The sequence below is a fragment of the Lithobates pipiens genome, unplaced genomic scaffold (genome assembly GCF_037356315.1).
Source record: "Lithobates pipiens isolate NorthernLeopardFrog02 unplaced genomic scaffold, aLitPip1_a1.2 Scaffold_28, whole genome shotgun sequence".
NCBI lineage: Eukaryota > Metazoa > Chordata > Amphibia > Anura > Ranidae > Lithobates > Lithobates pipiens.
The window spans coordinates 36,713,664-36,740,255 of NW_027507789.1; the positions used below are offsets into that span (position 1 = coordinate 36,713,664).

Here is a 26,592-nt window from a genome sequence, read left to right on the forward strand (position 1 = left end):
TTTTTAGATCCAGCTCTCAAACTTTTTTTCCGTCAGGAAATTCCGACGGAACAAGTCCGATAGAGCCCACACACGATTGGATTTTCCGACAACATAATCCGATTGGACTGTGTTTATAGGGCATGAGAGTTATCATTCTGTGGCATGCCTTGCTTTTGGAAACCGTTAAATTGTCGGTTTTATTTACCATTTAAGTTTATTCAGTCAGCAGGATCATTTTATGTCTGAAAAAAAGCAAATCTCTGTGTGGCAGATCGTTTATACCCATCCCAATTCTTAACCGACGACTGAAAATTCCCACATTTTAGGATTATTATTATGCCAGCACTGTGCTTGCAGCGGTTGCCAGGAGACGGGTCACTCCTGTATGAGAATGGAATGCTGGGATTTTCTGAACTATGAGAAGGCCTCTGCCTCCACCAAGATGGCTGCCGTGAACCGACACTGAATAAGGAGGGGGCTTCGCCGTACGAGCCCACCTGAGGGAGGAAGAGAGGGAGCTCCACCAGCACCCACTCCCCAGCTAAGCCCGGAGGGGAAACGGGCACACACACCGGGTATTGAACGACGGGACCGCACCACGTGACCGTATTTGGTTACCAAGCAGGAGCGACTCCTGGTTACCAGCGCCCATAATGCAACGGGACAGCGCGGGGAGAAAGATGGGGGTCAGCAGACAGGTAAATACGGCTGGGGACTGACTGGGCCTCGGCCCTGATGGGGGGGGCACAGCACACCGTAACCGGAGGGAACCGGTTTACTATGATACAATGACATTTGTTTGGGGACATTTATAAGGGACAGGCAGTGTGGTGTACAGACAGGGGAGGGTGACAGTTGTCATGGCAACCGGAGTGACGCTTTGTATTCCCTGCCCTGAGCACAGAGGGGGCCTCAGGATCTCCAGGTCATCCCCTGCCATCTTTTGTGTCACAGGAGGGGTGTCGCCATACTTTGCCAGCACCAACGTCACACGAGAGAGGCGCCGCTCTCTAGATACTTAAGGACCGAGTCTCTTTTTGAGATTTGTTGTTTAGGTGTAGGCTTACCTGTAGGTCAAAGTGGTTTGTAAGGGTTTACAACCACTTTAAGGCCCCATTCAAATCTTGCGATTTTTGGATTGCGAGCAGAATTGCATGGCAATTGCAGCACAATGCACTGCGTACATTTGGGTGCCATTATCCTTCAATGGCACCACAAACGTTATGTGATTGTCAAGCGACAGGACACAAAAAGCATGAAGAAAACATGCATAGGGGAGCCCATTCAAGTGAATGGACTATCCTATGCGACATGCAGAATCACATGCAAATCAATCAGAGGGAAAGGGGCCTAACAATCTAGGCAATGCAGGAAGTGTTCTATATAAAGGCTTCATGCCCGTGGCTGTACAGCGCTCCCAATACTGCCGGGCATTGAGGAGAATTTGAAGATTTAGCTGTACACAGTTATGCAGTGGGGGTCATGTAAGGTACCCACATGCGCACTGATGTATGCGCTGAACGCACACAACCTGCCTTTAATTCTTCTCAAATACTTATTTACAAAAAAAAAATAAAAAAAAATAACTTTGCCCGTTGTGTTTTTTCCCTGTTTCTATTTCTCTGTATATTTTTCTTCTTCCAGGTTCCATCTGATAATGAAAACGGAAACACCATTTTATTCAATGTGTCAAAGAATGAGGCTGGAGGCTTCAAATCTTTCCAGAAAAGACTGAGAAGCACCTGGAAAATACAAAGGTAATGGCTTTTGTTCTGGATGGCATCACAAGTTACCGCAAGACATTAAAAGAGCAGAGCAGCTGTGCAGAAATGTTGTTGGGAGTTTTTCCAAAAATTCTTTTCAGATTTGTTTCAGTGGGATTTCTGGTTTAGAGACCAATTCCCATAATACCAATCTGTAATATACAGTATTTTTGTAAATATTTTATTATATTTTTATTATTTATTATATTTTCATGTGACAACACTGAAGAAATGACACTTTGCTACAATGTAAAGTAGTGAGTGTACAGCTTGTATAACAGTGTAAATTTGCTGTTACTACTCGGTATTCCTGATGGGATTTGGCTCCAAATTCATACAACAATAAATAGGATACATAGTGCTCTCCATTTGAAACATTTATTAACCACTTCCCGCCCAGCCTATAGCAGAATGATGGCCGGGTGGTGGTTCAGTTATCCTGACTTGGCGTCATATGACGTCTTGCAGGTTAACAGTGGCCGCGTGCCCATGGGGGCGCACACCACAGCGATCGGTGGTACAGTGTGTCAGTCTGACACACCGATAAACCGATTTCAGTAAAGAGCCTCCGACGGAGGGAGATCTGTGCTGATTGTTTATCAGTGCAGCAACCCCCCCCCCCCCCTCGGATGCCCACTCTAGACCACCAGGGAAGCTGCCAGCACCACCAGGGAGGCGCATAACGTGGATGGGCAGGTACACCCCCCCATGGCCATCCACATGTGCAAATTAATACCCAATCTATGCCAATCGGTGCCCACAAATGGGCACTGACTGGCACCATTATGGAACAAATTCAGTGATGCCCAGCAATGCCACTCATCAGTGCTGCCTATGAGTCCCCATTAGTGGCACATACCAGTGCCTTCTCATCGGTGCCCATCATTGCCGCCTTATCTGTGCCTGTCAGTGCAGCCATAGCAGTGTCCTTCATTGAAGATGAAAACGTACTTATTTACAAAAAAATTTAACAGAAACAAAGAAACTTTTTTCCAAAATTTACGTTTTTTTTATTTGTTGCGCAAAAAATAAAAATCGCAGAGGTAATCAAATACCACCAAAAGAAAGATCTATTTGTGGGAACAAAATGATAAAAAATGTGTTTGGGTACAGTGTAGCATGACTACGCAATTGTCATTCAAATTGCAACAGCGCTGAAAGCTGAAAATTGATTGGGCAGGTGAGTGACTGGTATTTAAGTGGTTAAAATGCCCCAATTAAAAAAACACTTATAAGATATTCAGTTAAAACCAGCTCTGTATAGTTCTGCTCACCACTGTGGCTGCGTGACCTCAGGGGCTCGGCTCCTCCCCTCTACATGCGTATCGCTTTCTGATTGGGCTTTCCCTATAGATGTGCTGAGTAAGCCCAATCAGTTACAGTGACAGTGGAAAGAAAGTGCATGCAATGGGGTTTAAATTAGCTGGGAGCATCTTGGTGACATCCTAGCAACGAGGCAGGAAATTATTATGCAATGTCATACCAACCTCCGCCTAAGCAGAAGATTGGGTGGAAGTCTAAATTTGTAATTTTCTACCCTGAAGATTCATCTGGTTTGGTAAGCAATACCTGGCATTTTTGGTGGCACAGAACAATGTCATAATTCATGTACTGAGCATTAATAGGGATATATTCAAGCTGCCTCAGAGTTCAGGCATAGGTCAGTCATGTTTTCAGGAGGAGGGTTGAGAATTTGAGAAGTTATTGCGGCTTCAGAAAAATGAGTCTTCACCATCAGAGTATAGCAGCTCTTGTAATTTCTACCTTCTCTTTATTTGCTCCAGTTTGAAAGATGACATTACTGCAGAGAAGATGGTGGGGGTGAAGCTCTGGATTACTGCAGGGCCCAGGGAGAAGTTCACAGCCGCTGAGGTGAGTCTGCTATTTCTTTCATTATATAAAGGGGCAACACCCTATTTTGGGGGGATTCCCTGTTTCTTTTTAGAGGGAATCTGTCATCTCAGTACTTAACTGAAAAGCCTGAATTTGTCCACCTTTTATAAACACCCTCAACGTCCTAATTATGTGATGAGACCGTATTTGCAGTAAAACTGAACAGGAGAAAATCTGCCGTGAAATACTAGTTTAGGCGTTCAAGAGTTTCTGCTTCCATTGGAGATTTCTACGTGGGTAGGTGTCTTAATGGCGGCATCCTGTGTCAGCTCTCTTGGCTCTACTTCTCCTGTAGATCACAGGAGAGAACTTTGTTCTCCATTCCTGTGACCTGTATCCAGCCAGCAGCAGTCTAAAGTCTTCTGTCGGCTGACATCACAGAACTGGTCCACAGTCTGGAGGGATCCTGACATTTAAAGTCGTATTCCACCCAGATGCCCGAGCACCAGCTGGCTTGGCCTCTCAGCAGATCGCTGAGAGCCTGAACCAGCTGCTCCCACCGCTTGGTGATCCAGTGAGCTCTGGAGGGACAGAGCAGAGAGCTGCTGACTGATAGTCAATGGCTGTCTGCTCATTGAAGACCAAGAACTGAGTGATCAGTGGTCTTTGATCGCTCAGCTCTCGGTCTTAGAGGCAGCAGAGGACAGATGCTTCATCCACCTAGGTGAGTATGGATGTTTATTTTATTTTTTCATATCCCGCACTTTTATTTTCTACTCCTTCTTCTTTTCACAATCATAAGGCCTCGTGCACACTGAACGCATTGGCTCCCCTAGGCACGTTTCCTCCTATCAGCGGTGTTTTGACAGGAAAAAACACTTGACGCTTGTAACATGTAAGCATGTTAAAGCTGCCTGAAATGAATCAACGCTCAAGCGCTAAATGCGCCTAACATTTAAGATGCCTTCACGCATGTCACACGATTTTGCTGTGATTTATTTATTTATTTATTTTTTTCTTTTGCCACGATTTTACTGTGCTTATGGTGTGGTTTTCATTTGGTCCACCCCAATGGAAGAGCAACTGACCACTGTGAAGACATGCATAGAGTTTAAAGGGATGCATACATGCCCACTGTAGGAGCTTTTGTCCTTGGATACAGATCAGCATGGGCAACCTGCCCATGCACTGTCCCATACGCCACAAACTACTGCGATCCCATTTATTAAATTTTTCTAAATTGTTTTTTTGTTTTTTTTTAATGCTTTCAACACATCAATATGGAAAACATGTTTACTTGCTGCCTAATATAACATCCACTTTCAGATGCCATTGGTGTGTGTGTGTGTGTGTGTGTGTGTGTGTTTTACAGAATCATACTTGCCTAGGTGGATGCTGCATCTGTCCCCTGCTGCCTCTAACACTAAGAACCAAGCGTTCGAACACCACCGATGGCTTTTTCTTCCAGCTCCCCAAGCAGAGAGCTGCAGACTGTCAATCAGCAGCTCTCTGCTCTGCCCCTCCCCACGCTTACTGGAGCGCTGAGCTGTGGATGGGCGGGGTGCGGCTGTCTCAGGCTCTCGGAAGCTCGCTGAGAGGCTGAGATGGCCATCAGTCCAGGCACCTGGCCGATCCAGGCTTTAGGCTGGGTTCACACTGCTGCGGCTACGAGAATCGGATGTGATTCGCACCGCACTGCAGTGCAAATCACAAATCACCCTCCCCAAACTCGCACAGGACCCTTTTTTTGGCCCGCAGCAGATTCCTGTCCGAGTTTGCAGATCGCACTGCGATATGTGAACTGATCTGGGGGTGTCATTAACGTTTCACTGACACTCCCAGCAGTTCGCATAGGGCAGTGTGAACTGCCGCCGGGAGGCATGCGATGCGGGAACCCACCACGGATTCGCAGAGTGTTCCCGCATTGCTGCAGTGTGAACCCAGCCTAATTGTCAGAATGACGCGGTGCCTGGACTAATCTGTGTGAAAACGAGTCACAGGAGTGCAAAACAAATTGCACTCCTGTGATCCATAGAAGTACAGCCAAACGAGCTCAGATGGGACTTCTCTTCTTCCCTTTTTTTTTTTTTTTTTAACCTGTCAGTGATCATAAAGTTATGGCTGATCGGTGTGTGTTTTTTTTTTTTTTTTTTTTTTCATGTCCCTTCTTTTCTCCTTTACTGGACAACACATCCAACAACAGCACTTAGACAAGCAAATGATTGTCAGTTTTTGGTGCTTACTATTACCTCTCATCCTACAGTTTGAAGCACTGAAACAATACATGGAGAAAGGAGGTCGTATTCTAGTGATGCTGGGTGAGGGAGGAGAGTCCAAATATGACACCAATGTAAACTTTCTATTGGAGGAATATGGTGTCATGGTAAATACAGGTAAGCCCTTTTCTTGATGCTTTTTAACATTCATGTGGCAGGAATACTTTAATTAGGATACAGCACAGCTACAAAGTTGACTAAAACATGATAACTGATATGTGCAAGCGCAAACCCAAAGCCCAGAGTTTTCGGTTTAAATCGACTAAATACAATGGAGGAGTATCAAAAGAGAAGGTGTTAATTTTATTTAGAAGACAACTATAGCCTGATTTAAAAATTCCTTTTCTCTGCAAGCATGCTGTAGAAAAGCTTTCTATGTGGAAGCAGTGGTCTCTCTGCAGGGGTCTGATACACCCTCTTCTGAGTTGGAGCTAGAGCTCTCCAATCGGCAAACGTCATGCCTATGCTTGCTTGCAATGAAAATCTTGTAAAATTCATTCAGCAAAAAAGAAATTAGCTTGATGCTTGCTATTGATCTGATCGACTCAAGCAATAATCAATCACATCTGGACAATTTTTCAGTCCTAATAAGCTAATCTCACATCATTGGATTGAAGATGAAAATCATTGCATGAGTAGGTAAGTTCCAAACCTTTCAGCAGCAGATTGTTTAAAAGATCATTTTCCCCTGTATCTTTTCACTTGATTGCAACCCAGAAATCACTCATTGGAGTTGATTTATTTACTAAAGGCAAATAAACTGTGCAGTTGCTCCAGAGCTTAGTAAACGAGATGAAGCTTCACTTTGCAAAGAATACCCAATCATGTGCAAGGAAAAAAAAAAAACAGCATTTTTGCTTGTACGTGATCTGATGATGGAAGTCGGCAGAGCTCTCCCTCGTTTACTAAGCTCTTGAGCAACTGCACTTGCAGAGTGCACAGTCTATTTGCCTTTTTAGTAAATCAGCTCTACTGTGTCATTCACACTTGAACAGGCTAAGCAGTCAAGGTGCATTAAAATGTTTTCACAATGATAGTTTATTCTTACTATTTTTGGTAGCTGTGTATTGTGTGTTTGTTTTTGCTTTTTTGTTTTTTTTTTTATATCTAAAGTTTTTATTTTTATAATTTAGTTATTTAACCGCTTAAGGACCACCTCGCGCCGATGCACGTCGTCAAAATGACAAGGCTAGGCACTATCGTGTACCTGTACGTTCCCTTTAAGTGCCCAGCTGTGGCACTCGCGACCCGGTCCTGAGCTCCGTGACCGTGGCCGCGGGACCCGCAGACCCGATCGCCGCCGGTGTCCCGCGATCGGGCCACAGAGCTGAAGAATGAGGGGAGGTAAGTATAAACAAACCTCTCCTCGTGCTTCCTACTAAGGCTGTCACTGATCGTCTGTTCCCTGTTATAGGGAAAGACAATCAGTGACCTCAGACGCCAAGCCACACCCCCCTACAGTTAAAAAAAAAATAAATAAATAAATAAAAAAAAATACACACTTAACCCCTACACTGCTACCTAGTGGTTAACCTCTTTACTGCCAGTGACACTTTTACAGTAATCAGTGCATTTTTAATTGCACTGATTGCTGTATTAATGACAATGGTCCCAAAAATGTGTCAAAATTGTCTGACGTGTCCGCCATAATGTCGCAGTTACAATAAAAATCGCCCATCGCCGACATTACTAGTAAAAAAATTTTTTTATTAAAAATGCCATAAAACTATCCCCTATTTTGTAGACGCTATAACTTTTGCGCAAACCAATCAATAAACGCTATATTTTTTATTTATTTATTTTTACCAAAAATATGGAGAAGAATACGTATCGGCCTAAACTGAGGGAAAAAAAAGTCTTATTTTTATATATTTATTATAGCAAAATGTAAAAAATAATGCTGTTTTTTTTTTTTTTTTTTTTTTTTTTTTTGTCGCTCCCCTTTTTTTATTTATTTATTTTTTTTTCTTTTGTTTTATAGTGCAAAAAACCAGGGGTGATTGAATACCACCAAAAGAAAGCTGTATTTGTGGGGAAAAAAAGGACGTCAATTTGGTTTCGGAGCCACGTCGCATAACCACTCAATTGTCAGTTAAAGCGACGCAGTGCCGAATCACAAAAAGGGGCTTGGTCCTTTAGCTGGAAAATGGTCCTGGGCTTAAGTGGTTAAAGCTGAACTTAGTGTTACTAAACCCAAGGACCCTGCATTCACTATATCTGGTCTCCCACAGTACACAAAACATGGAAATGCAATTATTTTAGTAAATATAAACTGCTAAATACATTTTCTCATCAGCAGTTAGAGTAGTCTTGTGACATCTATCACTGTCTGGTTAAAGCTTGTAAGGAGTTTTCATGCTGGTCTTGCTGTCCTACAACACCACAGGACCTCTGACCCTCTGTCTGGACAGTGCTGATTGACCCCGTGGTGATCACATGCATTCTCCCAAGTAAAAAAAAAAAAAAAAAAAAACTCTCTAGCAATACACACCAAACTGAGCATGTGCAGCATGACCCCCACACTCTCTACTATTCTTTTTCCATTGGAGACACTGGAAAAAAGGGAGGAGACCTTATCAAACAGCCTTTTTACACAGTGCAGAGGATTAACCCCTACAGTGAGTGTAACCAGCATGCTTTACTGCATTTACAGACTGATTTTACTGTTGTGGGTTTCTGAGCACTAAAAACTTTTATTTTATTTTTTTATATTCAAAGCAAACGCCCCCGTTCATCCATGTCTCCATTTTGTTGAGAAATCATGTTGAAATACATCTGTCCAGCATTTCTAGGTGCCACCATTCTTGAGGAAGGGCAGATGATTCATGTAGCATTTACTTCCTGGAATCCACCTATCCTTAGCTCAGACATGCAGGTAGGAGAGTGTGCTTGGCTGAGAAAACTCCTTTTCCTCCCCTTCAGATTAAGAGATGCAAAGGAATGATAGGTGGGGGAAAAAGAGCGAGAGACTAAAAAAAAAAAAAAAAAAAAAAAAAGGTTTAACCACTTCCGGTCCACCGCACGCTGCTATACATCGGTTGTTTGAAGAGGGACATCTTTGTTATGGCAGCAGCCAGCTACCATAACCCCGGTATCCTCTTCTTCAGCAGGTGGTCTGGTTTCCGATAATGGTGGTCTCTGCGGTGAATTCTCCACAAGATCCCTTTTTTTTTTTTTTTTTTTATCTGCGACGGTAGAGGCGCCCCCATCCGTGTGTGGAATGGAGATGAGTGAGGGGAAGATGGCCCACCCCTCTCCATACCATTGCAGGGTGGAAGCAACGTCAAAACATTCCTTCCGCACATAGCTCTAAAATATATATATTTGTATTATAATTTTTTTTTTATTCCTTTTAGTGTAAATCTCATATTTAAGAGGTCCTGTCATGCAATTAGATTGGTTCTTTACATTTCTAGTAATAGGAATAAAAGTGACACTTTTTTTTTATTTTTAAGAACAGTATAAAAGGTATAATAAATAAATAAGTAAACAAAAAATTCTAAGTAATTTTCTAGCAGAAAAAATTGTTTTTAACTTGTAAACAACAAATCTCCAGAAAGAGGCTTGGTCCTTAAAGTGGTTAACATATATACTTTTTACCAATGCTAGCAGTATAAGGATTAAAAATACCGATAGTTGGACCATTTCCCATTAATTCCAGTGGTGCCTTTTCACATTGAGGCGGTGCACTTGAGGGACATTATAAAAAAAATTCTGTGAGCAGCATCTTTGGGGCAGGTTGGGAGGGCTGTATTTAGCACTCCCAAAAAGCCCTACTCATTGGAATGAATGAGGAGTTTTTTTTAACCCCTTTTTTTGGGGGGGTTAAAATCACCCCGCTTTTCACGAGTTTTTGATGTGAAAGGGATCTTAAATGACACATTCTCCTTTGGTAACGTTACATGTGTGCTCCACCCACACGGCCGTGTCATTCATTCAGAGTTCTGTGAGTGAATGAACTAAAAGTACTAACAGCCTTTGCGGCTAATGGCTTGTAGTTCTCAATGAACTGCCAGGGCACTGATGAGTTGATGTTTCCTGTCATTTAGTAATTGTCTGCCCGTATGAGGTAAGAGCAGAAAGTCTGCAAGAGCCAGAGATTGCTTATCACGGATGTAGTGCTTAAAAAAATAGATACATCCCCTTTTTTTTCCCTGCAAAAAATGTACTATTATTATTATTTAATAATAATAATAATAATATTTGAGAAATGTGATCTTATTCTTTAACTGCACCGTACGGCGCACTCCCAGCACAGAGACCGCGATCTCACTAAGCGCTCGGGGCCTGTGCTAAAGATCATGATTTTGGATCTCCTGATTTCAGCCTCCGATTGGCTACCACAATGATCGATCACCGTGAAGCCCGCCCCTGTGTTTTGTGTGGGGTTTTATTTATGTATTTATATTTCTTTCTTTCTTTCTGTGACTGGAGAGATAGATGCATTGTATCTTTTTCTTTCAATGCAGAAAAAAAGTGTTTGTAAATTAAAATAATAAAAAATACCTAGGTCAGTGGCAGGGTTAGTGTTTTTTTTTTTGGATCAAGTAAGGGTCAAAGGTCAGGGTCAGTATATTTTGAGCCGGATTTTATTTTATTTTTTCTATTGGCATCAGTGTCAGTGTGTTTTTAGGTAGGAAAATTTAGGAGAAATTTATTTTGTTTGTTCTTTGGTAGGTTATGGTAGTAACAAGAAATCTACAGCAAACTAACAAAAAAAAAAGATTTTTCTTTACTATATTGGCCCAGTTTTTCCTTTTGATAATAAAACAAAAAAAACAGAAATTATCCATAACTGTTTACTACCAAATGAAAGTCCAATTTGTCCTGAAAAAATACCAAGGTATAATCCACCTGGATGCACAAAGTAGATGTGATAATATGTACGGCTTTACTAACATATGCCAAAATTGTGCTTTTGGTTTTTAGACTTTTAGATTTGTTTTACCCTTCTTTGTCCAACTTCAAGCAAACTTTTTTTTCTTTTAGTTTTAGATGGCATGGGGAAAGGTTAAGCTGGCCATAGACAGATTAATATGCAGCTGGAATTTCAATCCATGTATGGTCGGGCTGGTTGTGCAATGAGCCTGTCAAGTGTTCTGTTTTTTATTTTTATTTTTTTATCATTTCATCAGTGCCAGCAGCTATAGCTGCAAGCAGTGATCATTGTATTCTGGCGGCTGGGAAATCTCCCCGCTGTCACAATACAATAGCTCCGCAGGAGGGCTTCCACCATCCAAAACTAAATGTGCTGATGGGGGAATTGATCATTTATTCTTTCCTTCAACCTGTAAAAAAAATAAACTTGAGTAATGTGTGGCCTTCCTTATCACTTTTGTTAGGTTTTAAATTCTCTTGTCACCATAAGAGACTCCTCTTTTCCTTTCCTATCTAATACTCGTCATCTAGGCAGAAAGTGAGGGAAAATCTCCCGCATGGGGAACCAGACGCCAATAAAATGCTGACAGAGGTTCTTGATCTTCTTTGTTATTATTGTCTTTGTTCTCACTAAATATTCTATATGATACCTGCCAAGAAGTGGTTTGGGTTCACACTGTAGTGATGCGGGAACCAACGCGATTACAGTGCCGGTTTCCGCATCGCATTTCTCCTGGAAGCAGTTCACTCTGCTCTCTGCGAACTGCTGTGGGTGTCAATGCAATGTTAATGACACACCCAGATCGTTTGGGTGCGAGTTCACAGTTCGCACTGCAATCCGATTCCAGTGTGTGTGTGGGGGGAGTCCCTTCACTATTTTCCTGCAAATGCAATGCGAGTTCAGCTATACAACTGTATGGCTGAACTTGCATTGCACAGACATCGCATGCGATTGGCACCACAGTGCAGGTACCAATTACATGCAATGTCTGTGTTTGCACAGGTGTGAACCCCGGCTGAAGTGGGACTTTAGTCAGAAAATTAAAGTTGATGTAAACCCTCTCCTATACCCAGTGAAGTGAACAGCCTCAGATGATACAAAGGGATGAAACATGATGCATAAGGATTACATGTATATGTCTTTATTTTTATATACTGTTTTTAGAAAGTGCACATCCTGTTAGAATTTTCTCTTCCTGATTCACCTGTAGGTGTGGATTCTTTCCATACACTATGAAACGGCTAATTGGCTCTCTGCTACTCTAATTATAGCACCCACCCAGACAGAAAATCCAGCCTGGATTTATCACAGTTGTTGGAGAACCCGTCAGATGTTATCAGGCTGATAACTGAAAAAAATAAAAAGAGCAGAAAGCCAGAGGGCTTTGAAGAGAGCTAAGAAAACACTGCAGATATATGTGACCAGCTCAAATGTAATAAGTGGAGTTTACATCCCCTTTAAAGTGGTTGTACACCCTGCTTTAAATATGTCCTAAACCTCCACGGTTTAGGAGATATTAACAAAAAAAGCAGAGTGCCGATGTCTACGGCGCATGCGCACTTTAGAAAGGGTACATTGTGCTGTTTCTAATGGGGATCATGCCGTTTCTGGTGTCTCCAATGCGCACGTGCGGTAGTGACATCACGCGACTCTGGCCAGTCACAGAGAAGGAGTTTGCGGCCCCGTAAAGGAAGAGGGGTGAAGATTTACTCTCGCTGCTAGCAAGGACAACAGAGACATTGCAGGCTTCGGTTTCAGGTAAGTGACACATAATGGGCTACTATGCGATGCATAGTAGTCCATTATGCTTTACCTTTGCAGGGAAATAAAGTGGAAGTAAAACCTACCAGGGTTTATAGCGGAAGTAAACCCATCCATAAAACAGTTTCATTTCCGGCACGTTCCAGAAATGTAACACTCCCATTGGTTGTGTTCTCAACCAAACTGTCAAACCATCCAATGGCTGGTGTCATAACTGATCACATGTGCAGCATCATGGCAGCTGTATATTAAACGGAGGCAAAGATGGCAGCTTCCTTGGCTGAAAACGATAGGGGGGGTCTACTTACACTTTAAGGGCTCGTTCACACTTTATGTGCATGAAAATTGATGGGAAAACTGCAGAATTAATTTTACAGAGACGAGTTTACATCAGTTTCACATCAGTTTTCATACGCAGTTCAGTGAGGTTTTTATGCACGTTTATCTCAGTTTTCGTGCACGTCAGTTATGTGCCCTGTTCCCACCACAGTATTAAAAATTTGCATATGATACTAGTGTTGTAGTGTAAACAGGGCACATGGAGAACAGTTTTTTTTTTTTTTTTTTTTTTTTTTGCCCTTGCAGAATGCATGCAGAAAATCTCACGTCTCATTCACACCATGGTGCAGAGGCCTAATTCCGAATTAAAGGTTAAGTTCAGCTTTTATAATGTGTTACATTCAGTCACCCATATTCAGGATGTAACATATTATTAATGCACTGATCCGGCTGTGACAGTAGATTGGGACCTGTGTGTGCTGCCAAAATAAAAACAAAACCCCCAAAAAACACGTGGCCATGTGTGATTCCGCACTTATTCAAAGTCCTCCTGTAAATGAAAAATGACAAGGTCCAGGAGCCTTTGTGGCTGTCGGCTTGGTAGTTTGTCGTCAACTGGCTGCAAGCGCCATGGTAGTTTGAGACTTCCTGTCAGAATGTATTGAGTTGCTCATATGAGATACGAGCAAGCCAATACAGTGGCAGATCTGCTGGAGACCTCCCATGGTACCAGTGATCTGCTGATCCCTGGTGCAATGCTTTACAAGCTCCTGCAGCAAAAAAAATTATAGCTGGACATTATTTTACCTGCACAAACATATGCATTTTTCTTTTAAAAAGTGAACTTAATTATCCTTAAAGTGGATGTAAACCCACTCTCATCCTTTCTAAACTACTGCAATATTGGTTATCTAGAAGGATATACATGCCTCCTGCATGTATACTTACCTGTCAAATGACTCCCCTCTGTCTGCTATGCGACCCGAAAAAAAAAAAAATGCAGATTTTGTGGGTGGGTCTGTTTTCCAGGGCTCAGTGGGTGGAGTCGTGATGTTAGTAGACTCCCCGCCCACCTCTACACTCCCCTTATCAACCTGCATTTTCTCCTGTGTATTTCTTACACTGAACTTCTGCTATGATCACTAACATCCAGAAAAGTCCCCACATGACTTCAGCATGCCCAATCCTTGCAGAGCAGCAGAAGAAAGGCGTGGGAGGGAATTAAATAATAATGCATGTCTCTTAGGCTAGTGCACAAGATATGTAAATCACCACCTGCCACTCACAGCAAGGGGGGGGGATTTGACAAAGTTTTTGTCTGTTTATCTCACTGAAGAATAAAAGAGGATTGCTCAGAGCTGGATTAACTCTTTGTGGCAAGACTGGGCTCAAATGATAGGAAATCTTATACTCTACATTATGACATCCACTTTAAAGCCCTCCTATCCTTTATAGCCATGGAAGCTGCTTCTGATTGATCTGTAACTGACATGTTACTGCACATGTGATCAGTTATGACACCAGCCATTTGATGGTTTTGACAGTTTGGTTGATGACGCAAGCAAATGTGACAGATGGCCATTACCAGCATTCCAGGAATGTAACTTTTTTTTTATTTTATTTTTTTAAACCGTTTCATTGCTGGGTTTAGTTCCACTTTATGATTTACAGCTGAGGCTTTGGGCTTCAGCAAAATGGAAGCCTCCAGCTAGAAGAAACCAGATAAATGCTGGAGGCAATTTACAGTACACTGTAATTTTGGTAGCGTTTTTTTTTTTTTTTTTTATTAATGTGGGAATGCATGTTCCTTGCTAAAGAGTTTTTTTTTTTTTTTTTTTTTTTTTTTTTTTTTTTCCTGTTGTTATGGGTAAAGTTCTGCTTTAATAGGTAATCCGATAGCAGTAAAGACCTGGAAGAGGTTTATCCTTTCCTCACTTGATGTAAAGCAAACCACAAACTTCTGGACTGGAGTTGGTCTATAATTTAACCACCAAATGTACATGTTACCTGTGGGTATGTGTAGGAAGTGCTGTTTGCCTCTGTAGCATTGTTTGAGGCTTTGCTTGACTTGATGTGCAAATATTCTTTCTTACTTTTTCTTTTTTTTAATTAAAGATTCAGTTGTAAGAAATGTTTACTACAAGTATTTCCACCCTAAGGAGGCACTCATCTCCAATGGAGTGTTAAATCGGTAAGTTTGGCAGAAAACACCGTTGAAATAGGTGTTCTCGGCTGATTGGAGAAATTAATGATTAACAAATGTGTTTTTTTTTTTTTTGTTTGTTTTCCCCAAACGTGAGTACATGCTTAATTTCTATTGATGTGATCTTTGGCCTCATCATTTTAGCTCACATTTATACAAGGGTTGTAACTGTTTAGATTACTGCATGAGTGATTGCAGACACGAATGCAGAGGATCACTCTGCCCTGTAATATTTCCTCTAGTTCAGTGAATTTGGGAAGTACAACCTATTGTACACACTGTAAAACCTGAAATCATATACACTCTATTACCAGAAGTATTGAGCTGCCTGCCTTTACACACACATGAACTTTAATGGCATCCCAGTTTTCGTCCGTAGGCTTCAATATTGAGTTGGCCCACCCTTTGCAGCTATACCAGCTTCAATTCTTTTGAGAAGGCTGTCCACGAGGTCTAGGAGTGTCTGTGTATGGGAATGTTTGACCATTCTTCCAGAAGTGCATTTGTGAGGTCAGGCACTGATGTGAACGATAAGGCCTGGCTCGCTGTCTCCGCTCTAATTCACCCGGAAGGTGCTCTATCAGGTCGAGATCATGCCAGTCAAGTTCCTCCACCCCAAACTCGCTCATCTATGTCTTTATGGACTTTTCTTTGTGCACGGGTCCAAATCATTTGGTGGAGGGGGGATTATGGTGTGGGGTTGTTTTTCAGGGGTTGGGCTCCTTAGTTCCAGTCAAGGTCTTTATGGACCTTGCTTTGTGCACTGGTCCAAATCATTTGGTGGAGGGGGGATTATAATGTGGGGTTGTTTTTCAGTGCTTGGGCTTCTTAGGTCAAGGGAACTATTTAATGTGTCATCATACCAAGTTATTTTGGACAATTTCATTCTCCCAACTTTGTAGGGACAGTTTAGGGATGTCCATTTCCTATGCCAACATGACTGCGCACCATTCACTGGTGCGCAGTCATCTTGGAACAGGAAGGGGCCATCCCCAAACTGTTCTCACAAAGTTTGGAGCATGAAATTGTCCAAAATGTCTTGGTATGATGACACCTTAATAGTTCCCTTCACTGGAACTAAGAAGCCCAAGCCCTGAAAAACAACCCCACACCAAAATCCTCCACCAAATGATTTGGACCAGTGCACAAAGCAAGGTCCATAAAGGCATAGATGAGTGAGTTTGGGGTGGAGGAACTTAACTGGCCTACACAGAGTCTTGATTTCAACCTAATAGAACACCTTTTGGGATGAATTGTGGAGTGGAGACTGAGAGCCAGGCCTTCTTGTCCAACATCAGTGCCTAACCTCACAAATGCGCTTCTGGAAGAATGATCAAACATTCCCATAGACGCACTCCTAAACCTTGTGGACAGCCTTCCCAGAAGAGATGAAGATGCAAAGGGTGGGCCAACTCAATCTTGAACCCTAAGGACTAAGACAGGGATGCCATTAAAGTTCATGTGCGTGTAAAGGCAGGTGTTCCAATACTTTTGATAATAGAGTGTATATGATTTCAGGTTTTACAGTATGTACAATAGGTTGTACTTCCCAAATTCACTGAACTAGAGGAAATTTTATAGCCTGCACATTCAGTTGTTTTCATATGAAAATTTGTAATTGGCTGTTGAAAGCACCATACTAACGGTCTGAAAATCAGCAAATCATTCGTTTGAACGAAATGTAACTTCTGATTTTCTTATCATGTGTACAGGCCTTTACTTCAGCTTGTTAAATTTAAGCTTTAACAATAAGATCTGGAAGCTGGTTGGCTACTATTCAAAGCTGCACCAGATTCTGTGTGCGCTAGTTGTAGTAAATCTCCCCCATAATGTCACCATTTTTCTGTTAATAAAAGGAGTTTTGAAGTAGCTTTGACAAATCCTAAAAAGTATAATTCTGGGCAAAGTAAAAACAAAATGTAGTACATTTCTGCAATGCATAAACATTTCTCCATGCCGCAAGTACAGAAAAATGTAAAATAACAGTGAACCGCACCAAGAGAATAGAATCGGTGCAGCAGCTGCTGAGACAGACAAAAAAACTCCCAGACTAACAATAGATGGCAGCAGAGCTAGCTCTGATTATCCTCTATAATTATACAAATAATTCCAGAAAAAAAAAAAACACACCAATAAATATTGTGCAAACAATAAATCAGAACAAAATTAATTCAAAGTGACGACGTGTGCTTGAAAGTGACAGGTATTGAACAAATCAAACAGATGTCTTTTAACTCAATCCCAAAATGTCCACAAAAATTCACCATGTTATAATCAAAATAGTTGTTAGAAAAAATGATTTCCTTTTATTAATTTTTCACAAAAAAAAGAAAACCACAAAAAAAAAACTTTGTGTTTAAAAAACCCAAATCAAAGTTTTTATGTCCAAGACATAAGATGGGGGAATACAAATGCCTAAACTTTTTTATTTTATTAAATTTTTTTAATTTTTTAATTTTTTTTTTTTTTTTTTTTATCTTCATGCAAGGAGTGCAGGTGAAACAATGTTTAGGCTTTATAACCACTCTAACAGCATTGACGGTGGAGGTTTCTGTATCCCAGAATGCACTGGGAAATAATAGAGCGCTAGGACAGAATGGCTCCAACCACTTCCTGTTCCTCAAGCCAGCCAATAATACTGACAGTGCCAGGTAGGAGCAGAGGCAATGAGCATTATTGCCAGTGGCCATGGAAAACCTTTTTGTTTCAGCAAAGCTGAGCTGGACCAAGACAAGCGTCAAAGAGATCAAAGTATACAAATTAATCTTGCTGAGAATTTGCATATCTATCACTTCACAACTTAACCTCAACTCAAAGCAGATCATTTCTTCTAAACGTCCCACTAGAAAAGCAACACTTTCATGGGCATTTTTTATTTATTTATTTATTTTTTTTCAAGCATTCTTGACGCTTTTTCAGAACTTCAAATACACATCCATAAATGCTATAGGCACATTAATGAGCATTGCTTCATTCTTTATAATCAACACATGTGTAAACAAACCCTAAAGCACACTCATAAACGCGATCGTATTTTCCGAAGGGAATTGTGTGATGACAGGCTGCTGGCGGAAAATCCAACCGTTTGTTCGCTCCATTGGACAGTTGCCGGATTTTCTGCAGACAAATGTTGGATGGCAAGCTTTTAAAATTTTCCGTGGACAAATGTCTGTCGGATTTTCGAAGAGTGTACACGAGTCCATCGGACCAAAGTCCAAACACACATGCTCGGCAGCGAGGATGAGCGAGAAGCGGTCGGTCTTGTAAACTAGCGTTTGTAATGGAGAATTAACATTCGTGACTCGGCAAATTCTGAAATTTCGAAATGCAGCGCACATTTCTCTTCTGCTTTAATGGGATAATGATGAAGCTGCTTGCTGGTGATACTGATGGAGTTATTGCAAACACATTTCAAAGGCTTTTTATTTTTTTTTCTAGTGATATCAAAAATATTATGCTTGTTGGTTTGTTTTGTTTTTTAATTTTGGTGCAAGTTACCACAACATTATTATCCCGTAGTTTTTAAGATCAAAGATACAACTATGTTGGTGCCCCTTGTTAATTTTACATTGTATTTTTTTAAATGCAAAGAACTGTGAGGAGCTGAAAAAAAAGAATTGTCACTCTACATAAAGATGGCCTACGCCAGTGATGGCGAACCTTGGCACTCCAGATGTTTTGGAACTACATTTCCCATGATGCTCTTGCACTCTACAGTGTAGTTGAGCATCATGGGAAATGTAGTTCCAAAACATCTGGGGTGCCAAGGTTCGCCATCACTGGCCTAGGCTATAAAAAGATTGCCAAGACCCTGCAACTGAGCTGCAGCATGGTGGCCAAGATCATACAGCGGTTAACAGGACAGGTTCCTCAGAATAGGCCTCGCCATGGTAAACCAAAGAAGTTGAGTGCACGTGCTCAGCGTCATATCCAGAGGTTGTCTTTGGGAAATTGATGTATGAGTGATGCCAGCATTGCTGCAGAGGTTGAAGGGGTGGGGGGGTCAGCCTGTCAGTGCTCAGATCATAAACTGCACCAAATTGGTCTGCATGGCTGTCGTCCCAGAAGGAAACCTTTACACAAGAAAGCCACAAACGACTTACTGAAGACAAGCAGACTAAAGACATGGATTACTGGAACCATGTCCTGTTGTCTGAGACCAAGATAAACTTATTTGGCTCAGATGGTTTGAAGCGTGTGGCGACAACCAGGTGAGGAGTACAAAGACAAGTGTGTCTTGCCTACAGTCAAGCATGGTGGTGGGAGTGTCATGGTCTGGGGCTGTATGAGTGCTGCTAGCACTGGGGAGCTACAGTTCATTGAGGGAACCGTGAACACCAACATGTACTGTGACATACTGAAGCAGAGCATGATCCCCTCCCTTCAGAGACTGAGCTGCAGGACAGTATTCCAACATAACAACCCCAAACACGCCTCCAAGAGGACCACTGCTTGAGGGTAAAGGTGATGGACTGGCCAAGCATGTCTGCAGACCTGAACTCTATTGAGCATCTGTGGGGCATTCTCAAACGGAAGGTGGAGGAGCGCAAGATCTCTAACATCCACTAGCTCCGTGATGTTGTCGTGGAGGAGTGGAAGAGGACTCCAGTGGCAATCTGTGAAGCTCTGGTGAACTCCATGCCCTAGACCAGTGATGGCGAACCTATGGCACGCGTGCCACAGCTGGCACGCAGAGCCATCTCTGTGGGCACGCGAGAGGGTCTGGTTCACGGTGGGGAGAACATGGCAGCAAACGGCGGCGAGGTACAGGAAATTAACTGCACGAGTGAGTGGGTGGCTCTGCAGCCTCCGCACGGAAGGCTACAGACCTGAGAGCACACAAGGGAGAGAAGCAAGCAGCGACGAGGTGCGGGGACACTGTCTGCATGAGTGAGTGGGCGGCCCAACATTCTCCGTGTGGTAGGCTACAGGCCTGACAGCACGCATGGGAGGGAGAGAAGAGCTTCACTGCTTCATTGTATGGCTGAAGAGGGGCGCAGCATCCCTGGCGCCTTCCGGAGCTTGGACTCCTCAAACCTGCTTCAACAATGAGGCCGTTGGATGGAACAGGGATGGAGACAGGTACCGGGCACAATTATACACTGAATACCTGCAGACAAAGACTGGGGCAGGGAGGCAGAGCAGGGATTGCAGATAAGGTCTCCCTTTCTCTCAGCTCTCCTCTTTTTCAGCCCTGTGCCCCCCTCTTTCTGCTCCCCCTCTCTGTGCCCCCCTCTTTCTGCTCCCCTCTCTGCCTCTGCCTCTCTCTCTCTCTCTCTCTGCCTCCCTCTCTGCCTCTGCCTCCCTCTCTGCCTCTGCCTCCCTCTCTGCCTCTGCCTCTGCCTCCCTCTCTCTCTCTCTGCCTCTCTCTGCCTCCCTCTCTCTCTCCTCTCTCTCCTCTCTCTCTCTCTCTCTCTCTCTCTCTCTCTCTCTCTCTCTCTCTCTCTCTGCTCTCTCTCTCTCTCTCTCTCTCTCTCTCTCTCTCTCTCTCTCTCTCTCTCTCTCTCTCTTCTCTCTCTCTCTCTCTCTCTCTCTCTCTCTCTCTCTGTTCTCTCTCTGTTCTCTCTCTCTCTGTTCTCTCTCTGTTCTCTCTCTCTCTGTTCTCTCTCTCTCTGTTCTCTCTCTGTTCTCTCTCTCTCTCTCTGTCTCTCTCTCTCTCTCTCTCTGTTCTCTCCTCTCTCTCTGTTCTCTCTCTCTCTCTCTCTCTCTCTCTCTCTCTGTTCTCTCTCTCTCTCTCTCTCTCTCTCTCTGTTCTCTCTCTCTCTCTCTCTGTTCTCTCTCTCTCTCTCTCTCTCTGTTCTCTCTCTCTCTCTGTTCTCTCTCTGTCCTCTCTCTGTCCTCTCTCTGTCTCTCTCTCTCTCTCTGTCCTCTCTCTCTCTCTCTGTCCTCTCTCTCTGTTTCTCTGTGCCCTCCCCTTTTATCTCTGTCCCATATCGCTCTCTTTGCCCCATCTCTCTTTCTCTGCCCCCCTCTCTCAGCATCTCTCACACTCCTCCCCTCTGTGGGACCCCATCTCTCTGTCCCCCCTCTCTATCTGCCCCCGTGTGTCCCCTATCTCTATCTATCTGTCCCCCTCACTCTCTGTCACCTTTCTCTCTCTATCCCCCCTCACTCTCTGTCACCTTTCTCTCTCTATCCCCCTCTCTCTCTCTCTCTCTGTCCCCTTTATCTCTGTCCATATCTCTCTCTCTCTCTCTCTCTCTCTCTCTCTCTCTCTCTTCTCTCTCTCTCTCTCTCTCTCTCTCTCTCTCTCTCTCTCTCTCTCTCTCTCTCTCTCTCTCTCTCTCTCTCTCTCTCTCTCTCTCTCTCTCTCTCTCTCTCTCTCTCTCCCCCTTTATCTCTCTCTCTCTCTCTCTCTCTCTCTCTCTCCCTCCCCTTTATCTCTGTCCCATATCTCTCTCTCTCTCTCTCTCTCTCTCTCTCTGTCCCCCCTCTCTCTCTGCCCCCCGTGTGTCCCCCTCTCTCTCTGCCCCCCGTGTGTCCCCCCTCTCTGTGTGTGTCCCTTATCTCTGTCACCCCCTCACTCTCTGTCACCTTTCTCTCTCTATGTGTCCTCTCTCTCACTCACAGCCCTCTTTCTCTCTATCTCACAAACCCCTATCTCACAACCCCCTCTCTCTCTTACACACACACCCCCATCTCTCTCACACACCTCTTCTCTTTTGCTCAGCACCCTCTCGCGCGAATTGCCGTGTTGGCACTTTACAACACAAAACCAACTTATTTATTTCATTTGGGCACTCAGACTCAAAAGGTTCGCCATCACTGCCCTAGACTGTTAAGGCATTGCTGGAAAATGATGGTGGCCACACAAAATATTGACACTTTGGCCCAATTTGGAATTTTCACTTAGGCCGCGTAAACGGGCGGATTGTCTGGCCAACTAAGTTCGTCAGACAATCCGACAGACAGTCCGTCCAAATTTTGAATGAACGGACTTGACCCACACGATGAACAGACAGTCCGCTGAAAGCTTGCGCGATGACGTGTACGGCACGTACGTCGGGACGATAAATTCGACGTCCTATACACTGCAATGCAACCTTCGCCGTGTAAATCCTTTCTGAGCATGCGCCATACTTAGTCCGTCGAACTAGCCTACTCACGAGCGGATTGTCCGCTGAAACCAAGTTTGGACGGACAAAATTACGGAAATTCCGAAAGGACTTAGTCCGTCAGACTGTCCGCTGAAAAAGTCCGCTGAAGCCCACACACGAGCGTGTTTAGCGGACTAAGTTGGACAGACAATCCGCCCGTGTGTACGCGGCCTTAGGCGGTGTACTCACTTTTCTTGCCAGTGGTTTAGACAATGATGGCTGGTGAGTTATTTTGATGGGACAGCAAACTTGAACTGTTTATACAAGCTGTACACTCACTACTTTTACATTGTAACAAAGTGTCATTTCTTCAGTGCTGTCACATGAGAAAGATATAAATAAAATATTTACAAATATGAGAGGGGTGTACTCACTTTTGTGAGATACTGTATAAAATAATATGCAAAGTGGTTGGAGGGAAGCTGCAGAATGGCAAAGATGCTTTTATTACAAATTATGTGAGGAGACTATAGTTCCTCTTTAAAAGTTGTAGGGCCCCCTTCTTGCTGTAGTATATTTAAAAAACAAAAACAAAAAAAAACCTTTTTATTTGCTTAAAATTGCACTTGCACTGATAAAAAGTTAAAACAGGGGTGAACAGCGGTGCTAGATATGGTGATAACATAAAATTATATAGCAACTGGAATATAGGTATACATAAAATGTGTGTGAATAAACACACATAATATTAAAACATTTGTTAAAAACATAATATAGCACCTGGAGGCAGCTCCCTTAGAGTGAAGCGATGAGCTCTGTGTAGAAATGGGAACAGAGGGGGCGCCAAAAAGACAGACATATCAATTCTATCACTTCCGGTCTTGGTTGTCAATCACTTTACCCGGCTCCGCCCTACGCGTATGGCGCGGTCATGTGACTTCCTCAGGGATTGAGCTAGGTCCAGTGAGACTGTATATATTTCACTTTTTATAAATCAGGGGAGTATCCTTGCACATATGGTTTTACTGAGGTATGCAGGAGTGTTCTACATAGATAGTTTTGCACATTTTGTTTGCTCATGTCGAGTATTTATTGGATAGCACAAATAACGCTGAGTATGCCAACCCATTGAATGCAGTGTACTCCCTGTTTGCCTGATCTCAATAGCTGTTTCACTCTCTGAAAATACTTTTCAGAGTATTTGCTTTAAAAATGTATAAGCGTTGAAACTGGCATTTCATGAATTTATTTCAGTCATTTGTTAATTTACTTGCTTTAATACCTTTTTTTTTTTTTTTTTTTAATTAATTTTTTTTCTGTAAGGGGCAGCTGTATCATTGATGTGTACATCTCTTTTATTAATACCTCCCCACACTGGCTGACAGTGTTCAGGATGCAGATGGAAGGCAGCTATCTGTCAGGTTAGATGTTCTGCACGGCGATCGCCCACTCACCCTGGAAGTGGTAGAAGGATGGTTATCGGGAACCGCTAATTGCTGTGAATAATGTTTGGCCTGACAGGCTGCCTTCCATCTTGCAGCAGGTAGAAGGAAATCAGCAGGGGGTGTAAACAAATAGCACTTACACAGCAAAACAGTAATGAATTATTAGGGATTTGCTGTAAATCCACTCACTACATAGCTTGTTTTGTTTTTTCAAAGGCGTATCGTTTCAAAGAATGAGGAAGAAATAATTAGGACAAGTGAGCTGTCGGCTTATCCATGTCTACACAGTATTTAGATTCACTACGGATTGGATTGTGGAATTTCAGGCAAATGCAGCATCATGGAGCCGCAGCTGCATTATATTTTTGCCCATAGTCGCCAGCTTTTGGCGTTTTTAACTTGTGCAATATATGAGCGTATTTGTCAAAATTATAAAGTTGTTTTTTTTTTTTTTTTTTTAAGAATACGCTCATAAGTGTGCATGAGTAATGGTGGGTACATGCTCACAGCATTTTTGGTAATGCATTACTATGGGAAACCATAAGATGCAGCTGTTTCGCTGTTCTTTACCTGTTTAAGAGGTCTTTTTCTGAAACTGGAAATCTGTTAAATGGTTTAATAGCCACAACTTCCTATTAGATTTGATATATAATGTGCTATAGGTTTAATTTAATCCAACTGATGTTTTGTGTCATTATTTCCACAGTGAAATAAGCAGAGCGGCTGGGAGAGTATGTTTACAGTGATGGATGATGAAAGCGGAGGCAACAATACACAGTAAGTGACGGGCAGGGCACAAGCAGCTTCACTAGGAGTGATGGACGTTTTAATAATGTTCAACTTTGTACATTCAGCACAATTTTCTGCTGTGCTCTGTCATCTGCTCAGCTTCCTAAACCTACATTCACACCAGGCTTATGCATTCTACCAGGGAACAATGCATACACTTTCAGACATTGGCGGTGTGTTTTACATACATGTGGAGGATCCTATACAGATAACTTAGTGTTTTGTAACCAAGGTGTCCTGTTCCTTTTAACGCATGCCTAACAGCACAGTGCTTGTGCTGTGTAATTTGGCCCCCTGTATAGTCTAAAATACCTGGCTGATTCTGCCACCCCCTCTGTAAACTGATCACGTTTATCATGGCTGCTGAGCCCTGACACCGTGGTCAGTTTGTCTCTCTCCTCTGTCCTGTCCTTTCTCTCCCCTATCTCCCTGCCCTGTCAGCTAGTGACAGTGCCGTTCTGCTCACCCTGCCCCCTTCCCTTCCTGCTGTCTAAAATTACTGGGTTATCTTCACAAAATCCCCTCTGTTAAATAACGTTAGGTGCCCCACTGTACGTGTTTTAAAAACAAAAATAGAGATTTTTACCGTATTTCAGAGTGCCTCTCAGCGCTCCACATGACTGCCTGCTTCTCTCATCCTCCCAGCTGGCGTCAGCGGGAGCTCTCGGCCCTTCCTGCTGTAGCTGTCCAACTGGGAGAGGAGAGCAGTCACGTGATCGCCTGGAGGCGCTCTGAAATACGGTAGAAATCTGCATATTTTTTATAAAATGTATACAGTTTATAAATGTATTTATTTTTACATTAAACTACTGCCACTGTATACCTTTTTTGGATGATCGGTATACCATGTGAGTGATAAACTGCACAGTTTCTCCAGTACCTGAGAGTTCAGGTAGGAGGAGATTTCCACTACAGCCTGTATACACGCCCACATGTGTGATGTCAATATCATGTGACCTAGCGAGCTCTAAGAACAAGTACATGTTTTCTTTCAGCATAAAAGACACAACTGAGCATGTGCAGGTCGGCTACCCTGCCTTTGTTAGCTGGCTTTCCCCCGGATTGACAGTGCAGGAGGGGGAGGATCTGTCCATACAGGATAAAACAGTTCTTTTACACAATGCAGAGGTTTAACACCTTAAGTTCCACAGTGAGTATAACAAGGCATGCTATGCTGCATTACAGATTAACTTTACTGTTGTGGGTTTAGAAACACTTTAACAGAGGGAATTTTATGATCATGACATTGGCTTTGCAACCACTTTAAATGCACTAAATATGAAGGAATAAGGATATTTCACCATGTAAATCAACACAACACATTGGCATTGACCTTACTAAAAAAGGGCTTCCCCCCTCTTCGTTATTTGGATTGCTTTGAGATATGCAGCAAAATACAAGATATCTGTTGTGCCCAAAGCATCTCTTCAGAAAGATGATTCTAAAGCAGACCTGGTCAAATTGTGGCCCCTGGGACCGCATTAGGCCCTTTGCTGTCCTTACCCTGGCCCTCAATGCCTCCACTGTCAGCATGCCTTTCTGAGGCTGTACCTCAGTGGAGATTGACAGGCACAGAGAGAATGCTGACGGGTGTCCGTGGGGAGAGCTCTCTCCTTCCAGTCCACAGTGCTTTTCGGAGGGCATTTTATAGGCAGTTATAGGTGTTATATCACCTCCTCCCCTGCCTGATTTAATGAACTAGCTGGGCATGTGAGCAGCCACATCCAGCTGTTACGTAGAAATTCGATGCAAAAAACCTTGGCCCAGCTGCCTGCAGTGGTGTGTGTGTGTGTGTGTATATGTATGTGTAAAATATATATTATTAATAATCTATTATACTTCTTCTTTTATTTTTTATTTTATTTTTTTGGGGGGGGGGGGGGGGCGGCGGCAGATGGGCCCTGTCCAACAATGTGCTCACATGCCCCAAGCCCACCCCTTTCTGAAGCCAATCATGTGTTGCCACTGGCTGCTTGTTCATTCAGGTCTGTACTGTTTTTTATTTCCTGATTCACTTGCTTACCCTCTAATGCCCTTTATTTTCCCCAGGGCCCTGACATTTGTGTATCCATTTGGTGCAACACTTAATGTCATGAAGCCGGCAGTGGCTGTTCTGTCCACAGGATCAATCTGCTTCCCACTAAACAGGCCCATCATGGCTTTCTACCAGTCAAAGGTAAATACCAAGCATACCCTATGCTGAAGGTAACATTGGGCATATCTTTGTAAATTTGTTGGAAATGGGAGCTGTTTGTGTGCCCGTAACTAGCAGTCATGTTCAGACTTTCACTGTAGAATGGTCTGTTGTATTCTGAATAATTTTAATTTGTTTGGATGTGGTCAAT

At 42.9% G+C, this 26,592-nt stretch overlaps 1 pseudogene across 1 annotated transcript in view; it reads left to right on the top strand.

Annotated features, from left to right (window-relative positions):
• Nucleotides 1-385: 385 nt before the first annotated feature.
• The window catches only part of LOC143934784 (intraflagellar transport protein 52 homolog), a 28,901-nt pseudogene continuing 2,694 nt past the window's right edge, over nt 386-26,592 (top strand). The window contains exons 1-7 of the transcript XR_013263367.1: nt 386-680; nt 1,627-1,739; nt 3,530-3,617; nt 5,842-5,971; nt 14,889-14,964; nt 24,165-24,235; nt 26,297-26,423. The product of XR_013263367.1 is annotated as an intraflagellar transport protein 52 homolog (transcript). The remainder of the gene's footprint in view (nt 681-1,626; nt 1,740-3,529; nt 3,618-5,841; nt 5,972-14,888; nt 14,965-24,164; nt 24,236-26,296; nt 26,424-26,592) is intronic.